The sequence below is a fragment of the Meriones unguiculatus genome, chromosome 2 (genome assembly GCF_030254825.1).
Source record: "Meriones unguiculatus strain TT.TT164.6M chromosome 2, Bangor_MerUng_6.1, whole genome shotgun sequence".
Classification (NCBI taxonomy): domain Eukaryota; kingdom Metazoa; phylum Chordata; class Mammalia; order Rodentia; family Muridae; genus Meriones; species Meriones unguiculatus.
Window position 1 is genome coordinate 104,641,615 of NC_083350.1, and position 26,423 is coordinate 104,668,037.

The window sequence follows — 26,423 nt, forward strand, 5'->3', positions numbered from 1 at the left end:
GAATATAATGTTATTAGCATATGTGTAACCCTGGCTGATCTGGAATTCACTGTGTTGACCAGGCTGGTCTTGAACTTACAAAGATCCATGTACCTCTGGCTCCCTGCTGAGATTAAAGGTCTGTGCCACCATGCCCAAGGAACAGTATCATTAGCATAATTTTTAACTGCTTGATACATATATTCCAAATAGGAATGGGCCTCTCACTGATAATTACAGTCTGTTGCCTGTATCATTTCTTCCTCTGGCTGCTTTGACAGTGGGATGCAAATAATGTCACTGAAATATTGGGAAGCAACTCATTATTCTGCTTGCATATTTTATGCAATGCCCCTAGTTCATGGATTCTCAACCCGTGGGTCTCTACACCTTTTGGGGCTGAATGCTCTTTTCCCAGGAGCTGCCTATCAGATATCCTGCATAGTAGTTACTTGCATTACAATTTCTAAGAATAGCAAAATTATAGCAATGAAGAAGCAACAGAAATAATTTTATGGCTAGGGGTCACCATGATATGAGGAAATGTGCTAAAGGGGGAAAGTGATAGTCCCCTCTAGAATTTCATGCTTCCAATGGGCCCTGGACTTAGCCTTTCAACAGGGTAGAGAATAAGATGCTATTCTCTGATCATCACCTTGGATCCCATAGGTTCCAAGGAAGAGAGGTTTAGAGATCTGAGTGAGCAAGAGGTGAGCAATGAGATTTTTATTGCTGTGATAAAACACCATGACCGAAAGCAATGGGGAGGAAAGGTTTATTTCAGCTTATAATTCTCGGGTCATACGCTGTCACTGAGGGAAATCAGGGCAGGAACTCATGGCAGGAACCCCTAGGCAGGAACTGAAGCAGAGGCCATAGGGAACAGTGCTTACTGGCTTCATCCCATGGCTTGCTCAGTTTTCTTTCCTATATAACTCAGTGGCCTGGGCCCTCCCCCATCAATAATCAGTGAAGAAAATGCCTTACAGACTTGCATACAGGCAATATGATGGAGGCATTTTCTCAGTTGAAGTTCTTCTTCCAATCAAGACAGAAGCCTCCTCAGGACAAATGCTTTCCTTGCACATAACCTTATTATTACATCCACAGAATTATGTGATAATAACATATGTGTTTGACTTATTTTTAACCTATTATCAACAGTCTACCTCAGCACAATATTTTGACATGATTTGCTTTTTAACAAATAGAATATTTGGCCCATCATCAGAGAGGCTTCCTCCTGCAGCACATTGGAACAAATACAGAGACCCACAGCTAGACAATATGCAGAGAGTGAAAGATCTTGGGATACCAAGCCCTAAAAAGGGATCTCCCTTTAGGGCTCAGGAAACCCTGTGGAAGAGGAGGTGGAAAGAGTAGAAGACGTATAGGGGCCTCAGGAGACCCGGGAAACAAGGACTTCACAATCAACAGAATCAGAGCACATACGAACTCACAAGAGACCACGGTAGCTTGTGTAGGGCCCGCATGGCTGTGCACCAGATGTGGTGCTAGGGCTGAAAGGAGAAGTAGATACACGCCCCCAAAGCAATCTGCAGTAGATAGCCAGGTGCCAATGAATATTTCATTTTCTTTAAGGGCGGGTGTCTCACTGGGGAAACAAAGTGCTACATGCCAGCAGTAGATGGTCAACAGAAAAACAACCCAGCGCGATCTGTGGAGGCTCCTAGTCTCACAATGTCATGTCAGGATTTTGCCTGTTTGATTTTAATTTAATTTAATCTTTAATATTAGTGAATATGTTTTCTCTGTCTCTGTCTCTGTCTCTCTCCCCCATTTCTCTCCTCTACAGGTCTTTTGGGTGTATTATGAATTCAGGTTAGTGTATTCTATAGGATACCTGAGTGAGCAAACAAGTAGGTATTTTCATTTATTTACGTTTCTTGTGCCTTTCTTGAGTTTGACTGTTTGTTTCATCATTAGTGATATGATATTATATATTCCCTTAGAAGATTGCTTGGTTTCTAATGAGAGACATAAAGGGTGGACCTAGAAGGGAGGGGAGGCAGGGAGGAACTGGGGGAAACCATAATCAGGATATACGGTGTAAGAAAAAGTCTATTTTCAATATAAGGGGAGAAATATTTGGCCCTATGGCTTTTAGAGCTTCAATGTGGCGCCCAAGCTAGGTAGTTACAGAGCAGATGGGGATTCTGACCTGAGTGGGCTTAGCTTCCCAAACCACTGCCTTTTCAGATTAGCCTATTTCACAGTGTAAGAACACCCAGCCATCTGCAGCAGACAATTAGGTAAAAAGCCAGGCTTTCTCATGAGGTTTTTCTTTAAATTTATTTTTAAAACCATTTTACCTCTTGTCACTTATTCCGATAAGGCAGCCATCTGTTCCTTAACATAAACACCCAGGTGTACTGATGGAAACATTTCCTGCTGCACCTTCAACCTTGATGGCTTCGTGTATGGGCTTTGCTCTGGGGAGTTTTACTTTGTCTGTCTGCTGACTATTTTAAGCCCTCATTGAGAGCTTTCATTAAAGGTCCCTGTCACAGAATCTGAGACAATAGACCCCCTCTCTTCAGCCCTGTTCTATTGTTTTTAGATGTTGATATACCAATATATCATTCAAATGGCTTTCAGGTTGATTGACAGTCATATTAGGACAGATGAGCTTCCAATATTTGGAGAATCCATGGATTTACCCATGTTTATTACTGATTTTTTGGTTTCCTAGGACATTTGGTAAAGTAGAGTCATGGTTCGTTTTGCACATACACATCTCTGACATTACCCCAAAAGATGGATTTGATCAGCTTTCATATACGTCTCTGTTATGAGAAAGTTGTTTTGGGTTGATGGTACCCAATGCAGCAGTCACCGGCCTCATGATACTATAAAGTCCTTCAAACACAGCTGATGTGATAGAACAGCTGACATCTTTCATGTATGAAAGTTGTGTAAAATTAATTAATTTTTGAGATGGGTTCTCATGTAACCCAGGCTAGCCCAAGGATAACTTTAAAGTACTGATCTTCCTACATCTACACCACAGATGCTAAGATTACAGATTTGTCCTACCATGCACAACCAGAAAAATTAAATGTAAACAACCATGCACATATGACTAGTGGCTACTAATATCAGAAAAGGCCACCATAGCCTGCCTGCCCCCTGGGATTCAATACAAAGGTTTCTATTAACTCTGCTATTGATAGCAGATTATCATAAGGTTAATTATGCATAAAATTGATTTTGTTTTACTGAAATACATATTCATAAAAGTTTCACTTGAAAACAACTTTGACAATGATTCTTGGTTGTTGAAATCTTGGAAGTTGAAAACTTTGGGAAGAGAAAACTTATTTTAGGAATATGAAAAGTCAGTCTAATATATAAGCTCAAGTACAGCTTATATATTTTACATATTTCTCACAAACCTGCAAGAGTGTTGTTTCATGAAACGAGACAAGAGAATTTTTTTTTTCGGGAAGCTGAGAGGGTTCAGAGATATGGAGAAGTGTGGACAAGGTCTCTGTTCAGAGGCTAGCACAGTAAGTTTAGGTTAAAAAAAACTGAATTTCTAGTTCCTCATTTATAAATTAGAAATGATAGCAACACTTATTCAAAATATCGAATGGCACTTCTGAGATCACAGGGACAACACAGAGGTAATTACCTTGAGAAATATATTCAGAGCATAGACAGTCTTAATTCGAACTGAGGTCCCTATTCTGTGATCCTTGCAGACTCACTCAGTGTAAACGGCCGCTACACATGTGAAAGGAATCCCTCCTTTCCTACCTGCTATTGTAAAGGAAACTTGAAAAGTGAGGAAAGTGTATGTGTTAGTGTAGTCAGGGAAGCAGGGCTACCTTCATGTGGAGATGCTTGGCAGTCTGTTCACGGGCTTTGCAGTTCTAAAAACCAATCTTGTTTTAAGAAGCAAATCTTAATTTGTATGATTTTTTTTCTAATTAAAACTGTCCCAACGTTTAAGTTTCTCCCTTCTCCGATTCCATACTAAAATATTTCAGAAAAGTGTGCCCCGTTTTCTCATTAATTTTCAACATTACTCAGTATCTTGTTTTGCGATCATTTCCTGTCATTTGGCCCAAACCTCCAGCAGGGCAGTCTGTCCCAAGTGCAGAAGTGAAGGGGCAACTAAGAAGGAGGAAAAATGGACATGTTTAGTCAAGATTTCTAAGTCACGGTGACTGTTGGTGTCACTGGTGAGAAGAACAACACTTTTAGGCGCTTTTTACCTTTTCTGTTTCTGCCCGGTTTCCTGTGTGCCCGGCTGTTCTGACTGAGTTGAGGAATAAGCACCTTTTATTTCCTAAACCTCAAGAAGATGTCAGTAGATGCTGTTTCTTCTGCTCAACACAGAGCACTTTCAATGAAGAAGAACCTTTATATCCTAAGGTGAGCCACTGGAGTTTGCTAAGTGTAAAATATACCCTCACTTGGCCGTTTAGTTGGTTAGAATACAATATAAATAAAATCTTCACCTTAATTACTTACTGTATCTTAAACATATTTTCTGATTTCTAGCCTTGAATCTACATGGCCTTTAAAATTTTTTGTTATTTTTAAAATTTATTACCATCGTGTGTGCATGTGGGTGTGTGTGTGTGTACACGTGTGAGCCTGCACACACATGAACATTACGGTACATGTATGGAGAGAAAAGGACAACTTTTGGGAGTCAGGTCTCTCTTTCTACGTTGTTTCTGCCATGCTTCACTCGCATTCCAGGTTAGTTATCCTGTGAACGTCTGGGTAATTCTGTCTATGTCCCTATGTTGACTCTGGAGTGATAGGATTAGGGGAGTGTGTCAGTGAATTCTGAAATTCAGTTGTCAGGTTTGCTCAACAAGTGCAAATTTGCTCTCTCAACCATCTTGCTTTCTCCACGTGCTCCTTTGATTGACTTCTAGATGTAATTGTTTCTAAAGCACTCCGCTGTGGTATGTTCCTTTTATGTGTATGAAACAATAGATACATGACCCATATGTGTAAACATTAATAATGGAAACTTATTTATTCTTAGAAATGAATAAGAAAGCCTTGGCAATCCAGTTTCTGCCATTTGGTCCATGTCTAGTCTCTTTCAACATTCTAGCCAAACCTAATGTGTGGCTATTTTATGATCCATATATAAATACAATGCTATGACATTTAGTTTATAATATATACAATAGGGTATTATAACCAAAAGCCTCTTACATGATATGAAGTTCTCTGAAATGTCCCACTTGGGTGACTGTTCTAGGACAGGTTAATGTCAGGTGGGCTAGGTCAGATGCATAGGTCATGAAGACATGCTGTAATTTTTAAGGTGATGTCAGTTTGTCCGAGTTAGAACAAGCCACCAACACTAAGTACTTGGGCCGTTATGTTTCCTGTCAACCTGAGAGAAAGCTTAGATGTCTTAAAACAAGTACCAAGAGAGTATGAATAAGTTGTATTCAAAGGAAATATAGTTTTCTTTGCTTACATCCAGACATTTCCCACAATTACTCTTTGGAAGTGAAACTGATGTTTTAGGCAGCTGAGGGCTGCTGTCTTTGGACACACTATAGCATGGCTTATTGGGAGCCGCCCATGGGCCAGATACTTCATTTTCCCAATGTGGGTTGTGGTTGGTAGGGTTTTCTTTAGTTTAACTTGCTTTAGTTTTATTTAGCTTCGGGTGTTAGATGTGAGCTCAGACTGCCCTTGAACTAATGATCCTCCTACCTCAGCCTCCTATGTGCTGGTATTACAAGTAAGGGTTTATTTTAAATCTGTAGTACACACATAGGAAAGTGGGCTCAAACTAGCAGAGTAACCACATATACTTTCAGTAACCATAGATGTGGTTAGATATTCTTTTCTTAATGTTCTTATTTTGCCACCTTCTTTAATGGTCAAAGAGATGGAGGTTATGAGGCCACATGTCTTTTCAAGAACACATATAGGCACAGTCCCTCTCCTGTTTCTGCTTTAGTACATCTTTTCCTCCATCCCTGGTTTTCCTGTTAAGTTAGTACTATCTCTCCAAGGGTCAGTCCACTGCCCCTCCATCTCCCTCTCTCTCCCCACATCCAGGGTGACTTCCTTACTCTCCCTGTGTCTCATTTGGTATTGCTTATGCTTCCATCAGAACACATGTACTAATGCACAAATTGGAAGAAGGCTTAATTGGTGCCTTGTGCTTGGAACAGCAGCTGCTAATGGAAAGGTTTATTTGCCTTTCCTTGCATGTAGGATCCTCATCTTTCTCATTTTTGTGTCTTTCTCAGCACTTGAGAGAGAGAGACACTGTGCTGTATTCATATTATACATATAGTTATATCACTCACTTAGCTGTACTCAACAACCTCACCACAGTTTCATGTTAAGGAAAACGCATTTTAGACCCCTGATACACTTAGAACAATGTCTTTATCTACTGACACTAAGTTGGTAATTAGGGCTCTCCTAAGCTATCAGAGCTAAGTATATTTCATTATGCATTAATTACTATTACACACTGCTTTGGAATGTTGTCACTATCTGCTGTGAAGGTTCTTCTGTTTGCGATTTATTTTCAACTCCTCTAGGAGGAAAAACATGGCTAATCGTTGTATTTTTTTTAGCTTGGTTGTTTTTATTTGGTTGCAGCAAAGAAAAGTTTTTTATAGCTTTTGTTGGTTGCAAAAGCTGGGGTTGAGAAAAAAGGAAGAATTAGACCTAGGGTGAAAGAAAAATTACATGAAAATTACATGAGAATTCTGAAATACTTCAAACTCTGACCTCAGAATCATTGTAAATCCTTTATATGTTAAAATAAAAAGTGATTTAGTTCTCAGTAATGTCAACAGTTTCTATCTATCTATCTATCTATCTATCTATCTATCTATCTATCTGTCATAACATTTATTTTGAGTCTGCATTTCACAAAGAACTTTCCACACCTGCCATCTCATTTCATTCACAAAAGAGGTCTTTCAAATACAGGACCTCTTACACCAAAAAAAAAAAAAAAAAAAAAAGAAGCAAACATACATACACTGTAGGTTCCAGGAATTGATTCTGGGTTTCAGCATGTTCTGGGCAAGTGCGTTATTTTGAAGTTAATGTCCCTGCACTTGATACATGTTGAGCTTGGAAATCTAATGCATAGATGATATATTTTTTCTGCTTTTAAAGATCTTATGATTTCCCTTTGAAAATTAATAGTCTCAAGTTTAAGTCATGGTCAATTAGAACATGGGCTTCCCACTTTTTATTTGTCATCATAATCTTCATTACTCAGTTCATAGACATTAGAAAGGAAAGATTGGATTTTCTTTTTCCCCCTTTGAATTATATTTGGATGCTTGGTTCAGAGGGGCAAAATACCAAAGGTCTCTTATCTTATAAGGAATCCCATGTACAGCCTGAAGCGATTGTTATTCTGAATGATAAACACTCCTTTGTGCTGTACCCAACAGAGCTTATCTTAAGCATCTTTTTACTAACTAGGATGTGTACCCCTAAATCTATCTTCTCCCTGACATTCCCTGTATTTACCAAAAATGTAATCTCCAATCTCTATCCATTCCCTGATTAAGGCTTTCACATGAAGCTAAATTGTCTTCAATTATGTATCTCCTTTTTCTTTTTCTTCTTCCTCTTCTCCTTCTCCTCACCCCCTTCTCTTCCTCCTCCTCCTCTTCCTCCCTCTCCTTCTTTTTATTCCTACAACTGATGCTCTGAATTGTGGGTATAATGCAAACACAGTGGTATATTTACTTCTGGATATTTTTTTCTATTTTGAAAAAACTTTGGAATTTAGCATGAACATCTATAGGACATTCACCCAACTGAAACATGTCAAGATGTCCAGAACAATAGTCTCATACAGAAGACTTTAAAGATTAGACATTCAATGATCAGAGCAGAGTTCAAAGAGGCAAATTCCCTTTGGCAAATTCTAGCTTTTTCACACATATTCTAGGGCCAGAAACTCAGTCTATTGGATTCTTGGAAATCACAGAATGTTTTATTGAGTCCAGAAGAGTAAAAGAGTTTAAAGTTAAGCAGTTGATATTTTGGAAAATCCCGACTTTACCTTACACAAGACTATGTAGAAGCCTTTTGAATGTCAAGGCTGTACACTCTTTTTCCCTCTGTTCACAGAGATCAAAGATAGAAACAAGGACTGTTTACTCCATGAAGCCCAAACCCAAATGGCATTCAGTAGATCAGTGATGGTACTTTACTTTTACAGTACTTTCTTGTTTGAGCAAGTCGCTGTGTTTCTAAACATTCCTTGCATTCAGAGACTGGACAGGTCAGGCTAAGTAAACATTAGCAATACCAGAAGATTAGGAAAAAAAAAAAATCCAACCATTCACCAATCGCATCAGCATTCCAGCTCAGGAAAACAGGATCAGTAGCTCACTTACATTTATGGTCTGGGAGACATTTAGTGGGCAGTAGTCCTGGACACTGAGAAAATTACCTGTTTTTACTTTCTTAGGACACACAGAAGCCACTGGACACTGGACACTGAGAAAATGACCTGTTTTTACTTTCTTAGGACACACAGTCCTTTTTATGGAATGGATCCCCTTGGAGCTGAGCCTAGAAGAGGACACTCATGTGTGGCTCTTGCTTGCTTAGAATCTAGAATGCAAACCATTTGAAGGCTTTGCTTTATAATAGATTTATAAAAGTCTGCCAATTACAACTGAGAGGAGCTCAAAAATCTTGATGGTTCGAAGCTTCCAATGGTATGAATGCGGAAAAATGAGGTTGTTGATTTGGCTTTTACCTAAGCCTCAAATGGGACGTCTTTATCAAACCCTTCCCTTCAAGGCTCAGGAAGTCATGCAGAAGAGAAAGCAGAAGGAATATTAAGAGCCAGAGGTGGTGGAAGATTCCAAGAGAGCAGCATGATCCAGGCTGATGAACATACATCAGACTGTGACAACGTGCCCGTGACCCGCACAGGCTCAAACCAGACAAAAGTGCAGCACTGATGAAGAGAAGGAGACACAAAGTGCCCTCCCCACCTAAGATGCCATTTGAAATTGATACCTTCTGGGAAGGGGACAATCCCTTTCCTTTGATGAAGTGATACTGGGTCAATCGCCCACACTCCAGGGCAGGCTCCAGGCCCTGGAGCACTAGAACAGCACAAAGTGGACTTCCTGGGTTCTGTTTTTTTTGTTGTTGTTGTTTAGTTTTGCCCCTCTTCTCTTTTTCTTTTTTAGAAAAGAAGCATGAACTCGAGTGGGTAGGGAGTTGAGGCAGAGAATCTGGGGGGAGTTGGGGAAGGGGAAAGAATGATCAAAATATATTGTATGAGAAAAAAGAATGAAGGAAAAATTTAAAAAGGCTTTAAAAATTTTGATAAGATGGTCAGATACGTGCAACTATACAAATTCTTCTCCCCACAGTTGAAAGGCTTAAATACAGATGTGGCCAGCTTAACCAAAGCCCTCTTTCTAGAAACCTCTCATAATGGAATCCTGGCAGACATTATGTGACTCCCATAACATCTATCCCACAAAAGAGTGGTGTGGTGTCTGAGGTCTGCAGTATGCCAGGGTACATTTCTTTTGATTAAAATGAAAACATAAAGGAATTTCAAAATTTGAGGCAGGCCTTTGAGATATTGAAAACTTTTAAAAATCTAGTCTCCTAAGCCTGAGGAACTATTTGTTGGATGGGAATGAACTTATCCGTCAACGTTACACTTATTGCATTTCCGAATAATTTCTCAATTGTGGGCTAAGATTTAAATGTTATATTTCAGTTTCAGAAGCTGAGCTATTAAATCAAGCCCTCAAATATAGGCTTCTAAACAGAACTCTTTTAAAGCAGGCTTAGCATACATTCTAGAAGCAGGACAAAAATGTTTCTACTGTTTTAAAATCTTTGGACACGTTTGTGTGTTTAAGTTACACATTCTCAAAATAAAGATAATTATTCACTGCTTGGATTTATAGGGAATGGATTTTTTTCAAAAGCTTTTCATAAAAAGCGTTATATAAAATTTAGAGAAAAATAGTCTCTTGTCAGCCTAACACTCTGCAGCCGTCTCAGCTTGAGTCTGATTAAAGTCTTTTTCATTTGCTTTTTGCATCTGTATGTGTATGTGAATATTAATGGTTTTAGGGTTTTGAAAACATGTTTGCCCTTTATTTAAATAATTTATATGAAAAGAAAACCATCGCAGCACCTGAAGACTCTTATGAGACCAGTTTGGTACAGTTTGAGGTTTAACACAGAGGCTTCGAAGAAAAAGGAAGAAATGAATGGGTCCAAGCACGAGATGGATAGATGGTTCCTCACTGTTCATTAGGAAGCGTACACGTGAGGTGTCATATTTCACGTGGAACTGGCTGAGAACATTGTTTTGAAACAACACATGGTTCATTGGAAATCAGTACATTTCTATTCTTATATCCCTTTGGTTTTCTCAGAGAGGGGATAGCCCATCTTGTTACAGGACTCGTGGGAAAAACATGGAGGTTTGCCACATGAGGACTCTAAGCAGCTGCCTTGCATCCTGGCACAGATTCCATTAGGCAGTCATAACCGGTCTGTCTTTCTTTGAATAGCAAATCCCTACTCTTGTATGGCCTCTTTAGTCACTGAACTCTGACTGAGGAACAAACTTGTTTACACATCTCTTTCACAGCCAGTGACTAATGACTGTTCAATAATTGCAGAGGTTCAAATTTTGGGTCAATCATTTATTTGCATCATATGCAGAAAGTTTTCTTTAAAGCATATTTTTAAGGTCTCAACATTCTCACGCAACATATCAAAGTATATATTTGAAACGCTCAGTGCCACGTCTGGTTTATCAGAACTATTTTTCACCTCCTCAGAAACCACAAATAAGTGATAACTTGTCGGAGAATGGAGGTGGCCCACTGTGAGACGCAGTGAGCTTTTACCTTTTATGCTATGAGGTGTTTCCTGGTTCAAGCCATTTCACTTGGAATGTGGGAACGGTGGTTGTAATCATCTTGAGGCAGACACCACCAGTTAGCTAGTTATGCAGATTCACAAGACCTCAGTTTACCTGTCTGCACAATGAGGAGAGTGTGGTTTCTTCCTAAAATCTTATAAAGATTTTAGGCTGAGCTGTAGAGTGCTTGCCTAATATACACAAGGTTCCATCCCCAGTACTACCTAAAACAAACAGAAAAGGAAATGCGTCCAACATTTCACTACATGCAAGTTTTTGTCATTGGATTTTTTTCTTTTTTAAATATGTCTGGAACATGGAAGAGATATCTAATGGCCTACCCATACTAGGAATTTAATCAAGTAGCTGTTCTCATTATATTATGAATGTTGAAGACATAGGACACATCACTTTGACAGAACTACACATGTGACCAAGTGGAAATATTTCCCTGGTGAGTGATGAAATAAAAAACATGGCTCCCAAATGACTCCCTATTAGTCTGGAGATAAATACAGCTCTGCTATTCTTGGGGAAATGGTACTAACGGTTACCATGCTCTCACTTTCCTCTCAGAAGTCCGATTACAGTCTTGGGTCAGTTTGACTTAAATTCAGTTTCTGGTCATTATGGCCCAGTGATAAATATAGTTTAAAAAAATAGGATTCTTCAACAGAAGAAAACTTTGAGTACATCAGTGTGTCTGTGTAAAGTTGTGAAATTGTGGAGGTGTTGGGTATTATGCATTTCAGTCACCTGTTTTGGGAATAGAACTGAAAAAAACGTAATTTAAAAAACTAAATTAATCAACTATTTCAACATAAGTCCCTTTTCCCTCCCCGGATTTTAGCTTTGAATGTGTTTTAAATGTGTTTTTATATTGTAACTGATTTAATTTTTTTATACATATAAGACAATATATCAGTCAGATTGTCTATGTCCTGAGTTTTAAAAATGAAACAGGTGTTTGTTTCTCATTTTTGAAAGTTACATTTTTTTAGTATATAGTATATATTATTATTATTATTATTATTGGCCAAAATGAATTGGCTAATTTGTATAACATCAAAAGACAGTTGATTACTTTTATTATTATTATTTTTTTTGTTAATGCTTCTATTTCTTTTTTTTTTTTCAATGCAGTTTATTCAGGAACCTTGAACAATCATCGGACCCTGGGGAAAGCCAGCCCACAGCTTAAATAGCCTCGGGGTAGCCAACCCCAGCATGCCTCGTAGACAATGCAGACAGGTCCACATACATGGAAGCAAGCCAGATCCTCAGCCTTAGCCAAATGTGTAGTTGTTTGTGACAGAGAGCACTCACCATCGGGAAGGTGGAAGGCAGAAACCAGCTCCATCTTTAAGGCACGGCATTACAGCAGCTCTCTACAGTTCCCCCTTTTTGTTTTAGACGCATCAGGCAAGAGTAGAGGTCTGATCTCTGATATTAGAAATAAATTGGGACTTTGTACCAATGTTCATTTAGGTGTCATCCACCCAAAGAGCATCAGACCCGTCTGATACCTTTTTCTCAGAGGCGGGACCTGGGGCATCAACCCGCATGCAATCAGACTTGCTCTTCTCTGGGTCGAAAGCGGCTGACCCTGAGTGCAGTGCTTAGCCTCGCATCCTGAGCATAACATTTTAGCTTTTTATGGTAGCCAACCATGCTTGGGGAGACTGTCCTGCTTCAATGGCTGTAAAGGCCTGAAAAGTAATTGTGGTGATGATACTTGCTTTTTTGCTGGAATGCTAGTGAATTTAGGTATGCCCTGGTTACTCGCATGCCTTGCTGGGTGCCTGTGCCCGTTGATGCCCCTCATGCTATGACTCTCTTCAGACAGAAAAGGGATCTTGGAACTACAGCCGCAACTGTTACTGCCATCTCATTGGCAGCTGTTGGAGCTACCACCGTGGCATTAGCCATGAGTCATACTGTGCAGACTGCTCAGACCCTGAATAATCTTTTAGCCAATGTAGCTCATGCCTTAGATGTACAAAAAGGAATTAATGCTCAACTAAAAGGAGGCTTGATGGTGTTCAATCAGAGGATTGACCTCATGCAGGAGCAAATTGATACACTATGGCAAATGGCTCAACTGGGCTGTCAATGAAAGTATGCTGGACTCTGTGTCACTAGCATACAACATGAGAATTTTCCTGTGCTGCAAATCTGTCTAAACAATTGTCAAGCTATATTTTAGGTAATTGGACTGGAGAATTCGATACTATGATGGAGCAGCTGAGAGTGGCCATTGTCACAGTAAATTCTACCAGAGTGGACGCAGGACTAGCCACAGGATTATCACCATGGATTGCTGTAGCCATGAATCATCTGAAGGAATGGGTGGGCATGGGAGCGTTATCAGGCCTTCTGGTGTTGGTCTCCTTGGTTTGCCTGTGGTGTATATGTAAGATTAGAGTCTCACAATAGCGTAAGACAGTTGATTACTTTAAGTCTTGTTCACAATATAAAAAGTTCAACCATCAAGGCTGGATCATGGAGTGCTTGCGTAACATATACAAGCCGGTGGGTTTTATCACCAGTACCACATAAAAGAAACAGAAAAGAAGGATGAAAAATATTTCAACCAGTTTATATTTTCTAGGGTTCAACATTTTACTACTTGCAAGTTTTGTCACGAGATCTTTTATTAAAGTGTCTAGAAAATTGCTTCATTGATGTTGCGTCTGTGATAGCGGTAAATATGAGAAGGACTTGGACTGGTACAGCCAGGAAGAAAAATCAGGCCCATTTCTTAATCTAAGCATAAAGGCGTTGACTGTCCTGCTAGATGACTTGGATCAGCCAGGGATTTGGCCTCCAGCTTAAGTCGAAGGCTTACAGTGGCCTTTTCAACTTAAGTTTAGGAGCCAGTTCAAAGCCCTAGAAACTTCTAGGATAAAGTAGGGAAAATGCCAACTAGAAAATAAAACCTTCATCTCCGTATGGGTCTTTATACCATTCTTATGTTTGAACTCTTCTGCCACCATCCGCCGTGGAATTTGTCACCTTCACTGTATCTATCTAAATCTCACAATCTGCTCTTGATGATGTGTCACTAAAAGTTACCTTCATGGTCATCGTTTCTCCACAGAGAGGAAATTATTGACATGTATTTTTGAAAAAAAAAATTCTGTGTCTATAATTTGGATGACAACATTGTGCCCTTGAATTCAGTCTGTTCTTTGGCAAAATGAGCCATGGTAAGTTTTCCAAATTTAGCTATAGTTTAAGCCCTAAACCTGGAAGCGGTAGAGATTAACAAAGGACATCTGGAACCGGGCCTGGATCTGAAGTCTAGTTTAAGGCCTGCCATGGCTTTGACCCTGTTCAACTACTTTATCCCAGTTTTGTCGTGTCATAGGAATATAATTCCACCTTCAGAGTGAAGTTGTGAAAATTAAGTGAGAAACAGTGAAAACACTAACAGCGCCGACACATACTAAGTTCATACTAAACACTAGCTACTATTTGCCAGCATAGATTAGTTGTGCACATTCAAATGATGGTAGCAAGGATTCTGATACCAGAATGAATAATGAGCCCCGTAAAGGTTACTTGACTTATTTACAACTAACAGCAGATGGAGGATCAAGGACGGAGACTCGTGTCTTACTCAGACACATTTTAATCGAACAACATAACAGCCATGTTTCATATTGCTCTGGCTCCAGTTTTTGATTTTGAGATTTTTCTAGTAGTCTTTGTTGATTATGTAATAGATGTGGCTCTTTTGTGCTTCACAGTTACTGAGAATGATCATGCTTTGTTTATTGAACTATTTAATCTAGGAGTGATATCCATATTCATATGAAATTACAGCAAATGAGCTAAGGTTAAAATTAACATGTCTTATGCATGGTTGTCCCCAACATGTTACTGATTTTCTAAGGGTGTGAATTGGGATATGTGGTTACTTGCACATGTCAAAAAGAGCTGCTGACTTATGTATATTGAATTGTAAATCTAACTTTTATTCTCCTGAATAAATTGTTAAAGTAATTGCCTTCATCTGCAAATGTAGGCCTCATTCTGGAAGCTTCTAGCCTCCATATAATCTAATCTAGGCCTAGAATGCTTTCAGCCTGAGACTTATTGCTAAATAAGCTTACCCTTTCTAGCTCTTTATGAAGTCTGGTTGGCTGGCTTAACTCAACTGTTCTGCCTCAAACTCCTTTCCAAGCTGACTGATTCAAACTGGTTTCTCTCACTTCTGACTCAATTGCTCTACTTGGTCTCAAACTAACTCTAGCAAGCTGTTCTAATTATCTGGTTCCTTCTCATTCTCTGGCTCATTCTGTCTTTACCTGTGTTTAGCTTGTTCTTTCTTCTACTTGTCTCTGTAAAATTCTCCTGGTAAGAACTACTTCCCCTCTTCTTCTCTGTCCTGCTCCATCTTATATTGCCTCTCTTTTTTCTCTGTTCTCTCGAGAGTTGGGTGTATCCTATCTCTGACTCATTCTGTCAAATTATTCTCTGATTTATTACTATGTCTGCCCTTTGCAGGCATCACTTTCCAACATGGGTGCTTCCTTCTACAAACCAATTTAGCTTTCATTGTTTGGGATTAAAGGTGTGTACTAAGGGTATGTCTGTATTCCATCCAGATCCTGAAGACCTAGAAGGTCTTTGGATGTGAACAGAACAGCCATATTTCAGGATTAAAATTTCTCTGCAAGAACCATGCCATACTTAGTATATTCTGTAGTGGTTGCAAGAATCGTATATGTATGTGCATGCAATTATGGGCTGAAAGACCAGGTTGTGGAGAGCAGAGTCATAGCTCTTTTGAAAGCTTCATGAACAACATCTCTGTTCAAATACTTGAATCAGCACTCCCATTTCTACTTGGGCAGAAGTTCAGCTGCCCAGCTCACTTACTTGGCCTCTTTCCTGAAGAAAAAAACAAAACAAAACAGTGAATAATTTCTGTGCATACAGGATAGAAGCACAAAGAGCTTTTCCTTTTCTTTGTTATGCCTGTGACATCTACTGACCTACATCTGGCAATTCAATGTGACGAAGAAAATAGCGGTGTGTGACTGACAAGAGGGAAAAGGCATTAGAAGAGGAACTGGGTGGGAAGCACATTTTAAAAGTACAAAATTGGAGTGTTTATTTATTTTAACAACAGGTGTTTTTTTTTGTTTTGTTTTTTTTTTTCCATTTCTTAAAGGAAATTCAGTTTGAGATGAACCATGTACCAAGTAACAAGCATTCTCTACTTTTTCAACTGGACTCCTTATTTTGTTTTCACAAAGAAAGGATACTTGTGAGTTACTATACCCACACTACGTACTAGGTATGATTCAGGCTGGAACCTCATTTGCATCACTAATTTTCTTCTTTCAGCAATACTCACAAGTGTATACTGTGATCTCTTGGTTCAATTCATAATTGGTCAGGGTTTGATTACTTTTCTGCCTCATTCTGAAACTCATAATCCTGACCATGCTACTCCTTGTGATCTGCTGAAGATGTAATGAAATATGTGATGGCTACGTTTTTTTGTATCAGTGGGTGTGTTAGGATTTCTATTGCTGTGACAAAACACCACGCCAAAAATCAAGTTGGGCAGGAATGGGTTTTTTTAGCTTACACTTCCATATTGCTGTTCAGTATGAAAAGAAGTCAGGATAGACTTGAGGATCCTTGAGGCAAGGATCCTTGAGGCAAACAGGGCCAGATCCTTGAGGCAAGAGCTGATGCAGAGACCATGGAAGGGTGCTACTTACTGGCTTGCTTCCATAGCTTGCTCATTCTCCTTTCTTTTAGAACCTGGGACCACCAGCTCAGGGATGACACCTCTCACCATAGGCTGGGCCCTCCCGCATCGATCACTAGTTTAGAAAATGCCTTACAGCTGGATCTCATGGAGGCATTTCCTCAACTGAGGCTCCTTTTCCTCTCATCAAGTTGATATACAAAACTAGCCAGTACATCGGGGCTAAGCTAGAGTGTTGAGTCCTTTGGTCAGCCCTTATTTTTAGACAATTTTATAAAAGTATTTTTAGAGGAGATTGACATGTAAATAAGTTCATGTTGAGTAAAGCAGATCGCTCTCCCATCCTGTAATGTGGCTGGGCCTCATCCAATCAGGTAAAGGCTTCAGTAGAAAAACAAGAGACTTGGAATTCTCCAGCTGGCAACCTTCTGACTCAAACTTCAGCCTTTGCTCTTCCCTGCATGTCTACCCTGCTGTCCTGCAGTGTAGAATTCAACCTTGCCAGATATTTTTGAGGAGATTTGTGGAACTAAATCTCTGTGAACATCCTCTTGATTCAGTTTCTCTGGAAATTCTTGAGTCATCTAGAGTGCTTCTACACTTAACTCATTTCACTTGGGTAAGGTGAGTGATGGGTGAGCCAGAGGGCTTGTCTGCTATGGGTCTGTATGTCATGGGATCCAAGTCACATGTATGTTAGTTTATGCTTCTTGCTGGACATGGATAACCTGAGGGTGGGAGGTTTGTTTAGGCTCATGGTTCAGGTGGTGTCAGTCCATGATGATCTGTGGTGAAGGAAATGTGTAGCATGGCTTGGTCATACCTTGGCAGATCAGGAAGGATAGAGGTAAACGAGGCTAGAGCCAGAGATGGATATGACCTTCAAGACCTATTAGCAATGACCCATTGCTGCTAGGTAGGCTACAGTCACAAATGCTCTACCACCTCCAAACACTGAACCATGCCATAAGTGTTCAAACACATGAACCTGTGAGGGATGCTTCATATTCAAACCATAATGGCAAGTGTACCCTTTGTGAGCTTCCTCAGGATATTGGCGTGGTGGTTAAGAGAGAGGAAACATTCTTTTTTTAAATTCAGACCAATCTCCCTGTCACCTGGCGTAACAGCTTATCATGAATATTTTACTTGTGTTCATGTATTCAGTTACAGTACGGCCTGGTGCTTTATGTTCAGATGTTAGTTGCCCCACCCCCGGAGATTCTTACCGTTCTATGGAGCTGACCCTCCCATATACCAAAGTGATGCAAACCTTGCCTCCAAGTAATTCCTGGTAGTGGGCAGGGCAGAAGCGGAGCTGAGGCTCTCATGCTTAGAGGACAGAGGATCACAGCAGAGGAAGAGGAGAGAGGAGGGAGAGGCAGGCAGAGGAGAAGAGAAAGCAGAGTCACCATGGGTTAGCATGGAGAAATGCATATGACCTGGAGGAGCCCCCTCTGAGGATCTCCGTGGCTGGTGAGAAGGGACCAGATGGAAAGCATATGCAACTATTTATATTATTATTGAATGGGAACAGACCAGCTTGGAGTGATTAGGGCAAATGGCATAGGATACGGAGCTGGAAGATAATAAGAGAGCCAGAGGGGTTAGTTTCTTCCAGGGTATAGGCATATTAAAAATCTAAGAGGTGTCCATCTCTTATATTGATATGGTAGTGAGTTTAAATAATAACTGCCATAAAATTATATAGATTAATAGTAGATATTAATAACCAATTAAAACAACAGCACTCAGTGAATATATTCCAGTTTATTTAGGGACTATATTCAGAAGCCCAGTCACAAAAGCCCATTAGAAGCCGGATAACATGGTAAGGTCTTTTAACATCCAAAAATGTGACATCTTTCTCCCACACAAGCAACTTAAAAGAAAACAGATATGATGACCCTGATTTTCTAGATGAGAAAACTGATACTCAACAACAAATGGTAATCTTGGTTTTGTAGAGGACCTAAGGTCTACTAAGAGCCATCTGATCTCACAGTTTCTCTTCCAATGATTTTTTTCATGTCTTCTTTTCTCTTCCAACAACTAATACCTTCTTTTATATATCGGTGATCCTGAAAACAATCGTAAGACTGTATAAAGTATGAACATACAAACCAAATGGAGAGTTGTCCATGTTCAACAATTTAAAGAGCAGTTACAAAGTGCCTTATCAAAAGTCTTTTAAAATATTTTACAGTTTATTCATTTTATATCCCATTTTAGGTCCCTCTCTCATCTCCTCCCAGTCCCCCATCTCTCCCTCACCCCCCATCTCCTGCCCCAGCCCACTGAAAAGGAATTCTCCTTCCTTGCCATCTGACCATAGCTTGTCAAATCTCATCAGGACTGCCTGGATCCTCTTCCTCTGTGGCCTGGCAAGGTTGCATCGCCAGAGGAAATTGATTAAAGAGCAGGCAACCAAATTCATGAGAGAGGCAGCTCCTGCTCCCCTTTCTTGGGAACCCACATGGAGACTGAGCTGCATATAGGATACATTTGAGCAGGGGGTCTAGGTCCTATCTACTTCAGACAAATTTACTTTATAAACATTAAAGCAAAAATAATTAGTAAAATACTCGAAAACTGAATCCAAGATCACATTAAAGATGTCATATACTGGGCTGGAAAGATGGCTCAGAGCTTAAGAGCACTCACTGGCTGTTCTTCCAAAGGTCCTGAGTTCAATCCCCAGCAACCACATGATGGCTCACAACCATCTATAATGAGATCTGGTGCCCTGTATAAATAATAAATAAATCTTTAAAAAAAAAAGATGTCATATACTATAACCAAGTAGACTTCATCCCAGGCATGTAGGGGTGGTTCAATCTACGAAAATCCATCAATGTAATCCACCAAAAGTCTTTTCTTAAATGTTTTTTGGTGGCTTCCTTGGATTCTTATGTACTAATCTATAATTCAGTTGTTTTCCTTAAGAGTTGAATAAATAGTTGATCCTAGTATATTGATAATTAATACACTGGTTTCCATCCTTCTTTCCTATCGGATTTACAATGTTTTCAATTCCTAATCATAGTGAACTTCATTCATTCAGTTTGATTCCTTTAACACAACAGTAGAGACAGAATGTAATAAAACAATAGCTTTAGAAACTAAAAGAAGACTTTCTAAATCTGAACTATAACAAACATTACCTTAGGGGGTTTAAAATGTTTTATCAGTTGGTATACATGCATCTCAAAGGGACATTAGTGTTTAATTAATGAAAATATCATGGTAGTTATTGATTAGCTGATAAGTTTTGGAAATGAACTGGCAGAAATGAGGGACTGCCTGCTTCTTGCACATCTCTATTTACTGTTTTTACTATCATGTGTTCCAGCCTGATTACACTTTAGTATAGAGTCATACTAATAAAGTTCATATCATGTGAACAGAAGTGAAATCCAGAATGTTCTGCTTGAGTTTGAGCATAGTTTTATGAACTATGTTTCTCATTGTATGTAATGAGGAAAGTCAGTACTAGCTTCATGAGTATCTACCACCTGAAACCAAGAGAGCATGTTGGGAAATGGATGGCAAGACACTCTCTTACCTCGGACATCTAGCTCCAGCTCTGCAGTGTCTTCATTCTAGGAAGTTAGCATAATAGGGCAATGCGAGGGCTGAAAAATAAATCAGGCCAGGCTTAAGAAAGTCAGACATGTGAAAGCAACATTAGCAGAGGCCTGCAGTAGCTTAGGAACATCAGAGCCTTTTTACTTCTCAACATGGAGGTATTTCTGTAAAGCCATATGTCTCCAACAAATGCACCTCCAAGCATGTAGCTCCAACAAATTCAAAGGAACCTGAGAAGCACGACCTTACATCCTCCTGTGAAATGGTTTCCAAGTGAGGTGTTTGTCTGTGGCTCATACCAAGATCACCAGGAAGCTGTCAGATTTTGTCTGTAAGCAATTGAAAGCCACATGAACAGAATGGGCATTTCAAATCAGAGAAATGGAGTAAATTTCTCCTGAGCCTTCATTTAATTCCATTTTTTAAACTGTCTTTTCTTTTCTCTTCTTTCCTCCAGAAGTAAGAACTTCAATTAAAAAAAAAAAAGAGTGAATATGAGGAACTACATTAGTTCAATGGTCTGGTTATTATTTTAGCTGTACAAAGCAAATGGATAAAGTTTAAAAACATGGAACCTCGTCAAACATAATCAGGATTTTATAGCCACAATACAAGCTTTTGTAAGCTCATAGAGTCAGCCAGAACAAAATGTCTAATTGGTTTAGAGTTAAAGTCAAGGCTAATATTAATAAACACTTTATAATTCTTTTTAAGTTTACTTGAATGATATTAGCTCAAGCTAAATAGATGCCATTTCTTCAAAGGGAACAGTGTTTAATTGATACCAAATGATTTAGTGTGCAGAAATACTGTTTGTTCTGTGGCCCAGGCTTCCAAACATACTGGTGTGTGTGTGTGTGTGTGTGTGCGGGGGGTGGGGGGGCTAGCCCACATTTGGTTGACTTCTGCAGAACGCACACAGACATTTTCTTCCTGCTAAACAGTAACTGATGTCTTCTGAAGACATAAGGCATCATCTCTTTGATATAGCTCTTAAAAAGAGAACAAGAGTGAGCCAGAGGAAACAGGATGTGGGTGTCTCTGACTCACAGCACAAGGCAGCTGCCTGTGGTGAGAGCCCACACCAACAGTGGCAGGACAGTTTCCTTGGGTTTCACACTAACCTCTGGGCTGACCACTGCACATTGCACCACACACTCCATCAAGTAATAATGTGCTGGAGTCTCTCTTGACCCTGCCATCCAGAGGCTCAGAACAAAGCTAACATTGTCAACAGCCCCTCCCCATCTGTGACCTGCCATTTCCTCTGATCATTTTCACACATTTCATTGACAGTTGGCTCACAAACAATAACGGATTGTTGGGAATGCCACTTAGGCCAACTACCAGAATGATAAGCATCACCACCCTCCTTTCTTGTCCCTACATCGTTGATAATGATGGGAAGATGTTGCTCCTTCAGATACACACTGAGGCAGGAAGAGATGACAATACCAGGTTTCAGAGCCTTCCTGAGTCTGAGCCCCTGAACTCATTGACAGAGCATATGAGACAGAGGTCATGTTTTCATAAGTTTTCATGGTATGCAACTCTCGCTCCTCTGAGGACTGACAGGAAACATGCCGTATTCATTGTACAGAAGCTATATGGGGCTCTCAGGACAAATACTGAATAAATCCCAGCAGCATTTTAGTGAGAAACAGTGTGTATATGAGCCTGTTAACTATTTACAGAGTGGCTGAGAGGCTGCTGGGTAATAAACAATGTCTTAGCTTAAGAAGTATGAACATTATTTTGATTATATATAATAATATACAATATAATAACATATCAGATATGTAAATAATATATATTAGTATAACTCAGGGAGAGGTAGATGGAAAGAGGACAGAGAAGAGGGAGGAAAGGGCTCCACTGTTAATTAGGCAAGGCTCTGAGACAGGAAGAGCTAAGTTGGTCTGGAAGCAGCAGCACAGCCAATGAACATCAAAGAAGATGAGAGAAAGGTCCCAGTGGATGGGAATAGCCTTGGAAGAGCTGCATTGCTGGACATTTAGACGAGGAAACTGAGAAAGGGGAAAAGGCCAGAGTGCTTGGAATAGTGAAAGGAATGAGATGAGAAGGAGAAAAGGTGTTCTTCCCTTTCTAACCTATTTCACATGCGGCTTGAAACAGTAGGCAGTCAAGTACTCTGAGTTTTCCAGTGTTTTGGGTGGCCCAAGTGTATTCAGACTTACTCTGTAGCTGAAGGCAGTTTTGTACACCTCATCCTCCATCCTGTACCCCCAAAGTTCTGAGATTCCAGGCATGTGGCACACCTAGCTGGGATTATAAGCTCATCTGAGGCTCAGGGGTCTCTCCGGAGCATTTGTGATTGTTGGTGAAATTCAGTTGAGACAGTGGTAGAAGAAAACTCCAAATGCCTATCTCTCTCTCTCTCTCTCTGTTTCTTTGAGACACAGTCTTGCTATGTACACGAGAGCCCTTGAACTCAGCAATCTGCCTCAAAAGCAAGTGCTGGGGTTCAAGGTATGCACAACCATATCTGGCCATGTTCTTATTTTTCATTCAGATTCATTCCCTCAACCCCAGACTTGTAGATTTGGACATATTACCAATTGCAAGGTAATATAGTTTTTCTGACGAAAGGAAGTTCTCCTGTGTCTCCTCTGATCCAGATCCTTTCACCCTGTGAAGAAGCTGCCCAGATTCATGATTCACTTTGTGTTTTGCAAAGCCATGGTTTAAATTTCTCACTCTGAGAATTTTATAGGCCTGCCATCACAGCAAAGTCTCTATTGTTACTGGCTTTTGCTCACAATGTTGGATGTGAAAGATGCATTCATGCCATGCATGTAGGGGTTTATTCAGTTTCTATGTGTTTTTAAACATTCCAATAAAGGTGCATATTAACATTGGCCTTTCCAGTCTTTTCACACCGAAACTCTTCCTTTTGGAGGAACATCACAATCCAAACCACTCTGGACATTATTATAGAGATATTTGTGTGGAAATTTTTCATTTTTTTGGGGGGAGGGGGAGGTAAATATATTAGCAGTGATATTCTGAATGCCAAAGCACATATATGTATTAAACTAATTAGTGATTGCTGAACAGCCATTTGACTTTTCTTTCTTTCTTTTTTTTCCCGTAGCATTTTTCCCTTTCATCAGAAACATGAGTCTTCCAGCTGTTCCTTATCCTGGTGCATGTGTGAAGCTGCCAGCCTTGGCTTCTATTGTTCTAACGGTTGCAGACCAGTGTCATGTCGTGGTTTTCATTTACATTTCCCTGATGACAAATGGGGCCTGGACATCACATTTAGAGGCAACACTATTGCTTAAGAACATGGGTTTAAGTGGCAAATGACCCTGGATAAAATTCCTCTTCTCTTTTCCTGACAAGATTCTGGTCTTCCCAGCAAACAGAACATATTTCAAGCTCCTGCTACATGGGCTTATTGTAAAAATTAAGGGAGACACTACACGTGGCGTTAAGAAGGGCCTTCGCCCCATAGACAGGGCTTTTGCCCTTCGGGGGGCTATCGAACGGCAGGCACTTGTTGGCACACCAGCAGTTAATAAGGCAATTTAGTGTGATTTCTAAATGGAAAGAATCAAAGAAGGGGCATTCTGCTACAAACTAGGGGCCACAAATCCAAGCCCTCCTTTCTCACTTAGTGTAGTCAAGTCTGCCTAATCCCTTCGTGGTGTTTTGCCTCCACACGCCAAAAGATGCTGGACTTCTCAGACTTCAGTGAGGTCCCAGCTTGTTCTCCGTAGTGATCAGGAGCCTAGGCTACAGATCCTTTTGTGTACCCCCCCACAGTTGCTTCACAGAAACACACCCTCTCTCTGCCATTCTTTCTTTCTCCCCCACTTTCCAGTTTCTTTTTTTTTTTCATTATTTTAAATATATGCAATTAAAAGAGGTTTTTTGTTTGTTTGTTTTGTTTTGGTTTTGGTTTGTTTGTTTTTGTGTATGGGTGTGTGTGTGTGTGTGTGTGTGTGTGTGTTGGAGCAAACAGTTATTTGGAGCAAGACCTATTTTGGAAGCCGGAGAGAGGGATGTGTAGCCCTTGGGAGTAAGGGTGCAGGAATGAACTATGACTTCTCAAATGGTTTTGATCACATTCCATAGGCATTGAAGTAGTGGACAGTGCATCTCTCGCTTTTTCCTCAAACCAAATGTACCAGGATAACTGAAATAGTAGTTTCCTTCCTCAGGACTATGACAGATACCTGACAGAAGCAACTTAAGGGGAGGAAGGATATATTTTGGCTGATAGTTTCAGCCTGTCACCCTGGTGTGTATGTGTGTGTTTCTTAGAGGCTTCTCACATCTGGTAGACCAGGAAGCAGAAAGCAGGAACAGAAGCAGGGCTAGGCCTTAAGGCTTGCTTCTAGTTAATCATATCTCACAGCTAGATCTTAACTTCCAAACATTCCACAACCTATCACAACAGCCTCACCAGTGAGGAAATGAGTGTTCAAGCACAAACCTCTGGGGGTTATTTCAACATTCAAACCATAGTAACCAGAATATTGAAAAAAAAATGTGAAAAGCTTAAGGACTATTCTAGGTCATAGCCTTCCATACATCCTACATGCCTGGCCTCACGGAGACACCTTTTTTTAGTAGTGTAATCAGAAAGAAGGACAGCGAAGGATAAAGCCTACGAGGTGGCTGAGTCAGCAAAAAGAAGGGAGGAAAAAGTAGAAGCAAGTTGAACAGCAACACAGGGAATGTAAATATTATGAAACCTCAGGAAGAGGAAGTCGAATGAGGAAAAAGAGCAGGCCACTAGAACCAGGAAGAGGCCTGCTGCTGATGCTTCCTAAAGATCTTTTGTCTGTTGACACAACAGTAGCAGGGAAAGAAGCCCAAAGTCTGCTAAATAGTAAATGGGGGAGCGGGTAATCCATGCAGATCACACCTTTAAAGATGGTTTGACTGGTGGCATGAGCCTGTAATTCGACCTTCTTCTGAGGCCCAGGCTAGAGGAGCATGGGTTTAAGGTTGACCACAAGGGTGAGTTTAAGATCAGCCTAAGTCATTTGTCTCAGAATAACTTTTTTTTTTTTTTAAGAGATGGAGAATGCATGTCTGCCTGGTAGAAGGCATGTCTGCCTGGTTTCAATCCCTGCAAGAGAGGAGAAAAGAAAAAGAGAAAAGATGGAAGCAGTAAGCAGCATAGTAAAAAGACTGAGGATTCATGGCTCACCCCACTTTGTGAAAGGACCCTCCCTGGGCTTCATCTGATGGCTATTTTAATGGGCCCTAGATGCTTGTAGATTTGGCTTGGTCACCAGGGAGTGGCACTATTTAAAAGAATTAGGAGGTGGCCTTACATGTGTCACTGGACGGTGGGCTTTGAGGTTTTAAATAGCCCATTCCAAAGCCAGAATCTCTCCTTTCCTGCTGCTCATGGATCCAGATGTAGAACTCTCAGCTACTTCTTCAGCATCAAGCCTGCCTGTGTGCCACCATGTTTCCTGCCATGATGATAATGAACTAAACCTCTGAAACTGTAAGCAAGCTTTAATTTACTTTTTAAAAATAAGAGTTGTCTTGGTCATGTTGTCTCTTCACAGCAATAGAACATTGAACTATAAAAAAAATCATACTACATATTCTTTGGGATTTGTTGAGGATTCCATCAATTAGCAGAATCATACGCTTAAAACATCTCAGAGACATAGACTCGAATGCCAATTATTAGCAGGTAGTACTTAGTAAAGGAGAAACAGGGTGATTCCTTTTTTTCTCCCAGTCTAGGGACCATCGAATCTGCACGCTTTCTCTGTGATTGCATTTTGTTGCATACTTTATGAACCAGAGCCACTGTTCTCACTCGATCCCAGCTGCTACTCAGCTCAGCTGTGAAAATGCAAAATTCTAAAACTTTTGAAAAGTCCCAGTTTTTGTAACTACAAGCAGTGGGGCTTCTGTGAATGCTGAAAAGATTGTTCTTGTTGGCTTTTCTTTCCAAGAACACCTTTCCTCTTATTCACTTCTCCTCTACACCACTGTCATTCTTGTTCCTGCTTTACAAGGCTTTTCAGCATGGACACACACACATATGTATGCACACACATATGTATATTGATATACATACATACATATATACATACAATAATACCTAAAATCTTGGTGTCATGTTTCTTTTTCAACACCCCTTTTCCCTCCTTTCCCTTTAGACTACTGTCACTATAGTCTCTATGACCATATACTTGACATAGATTATTGTGA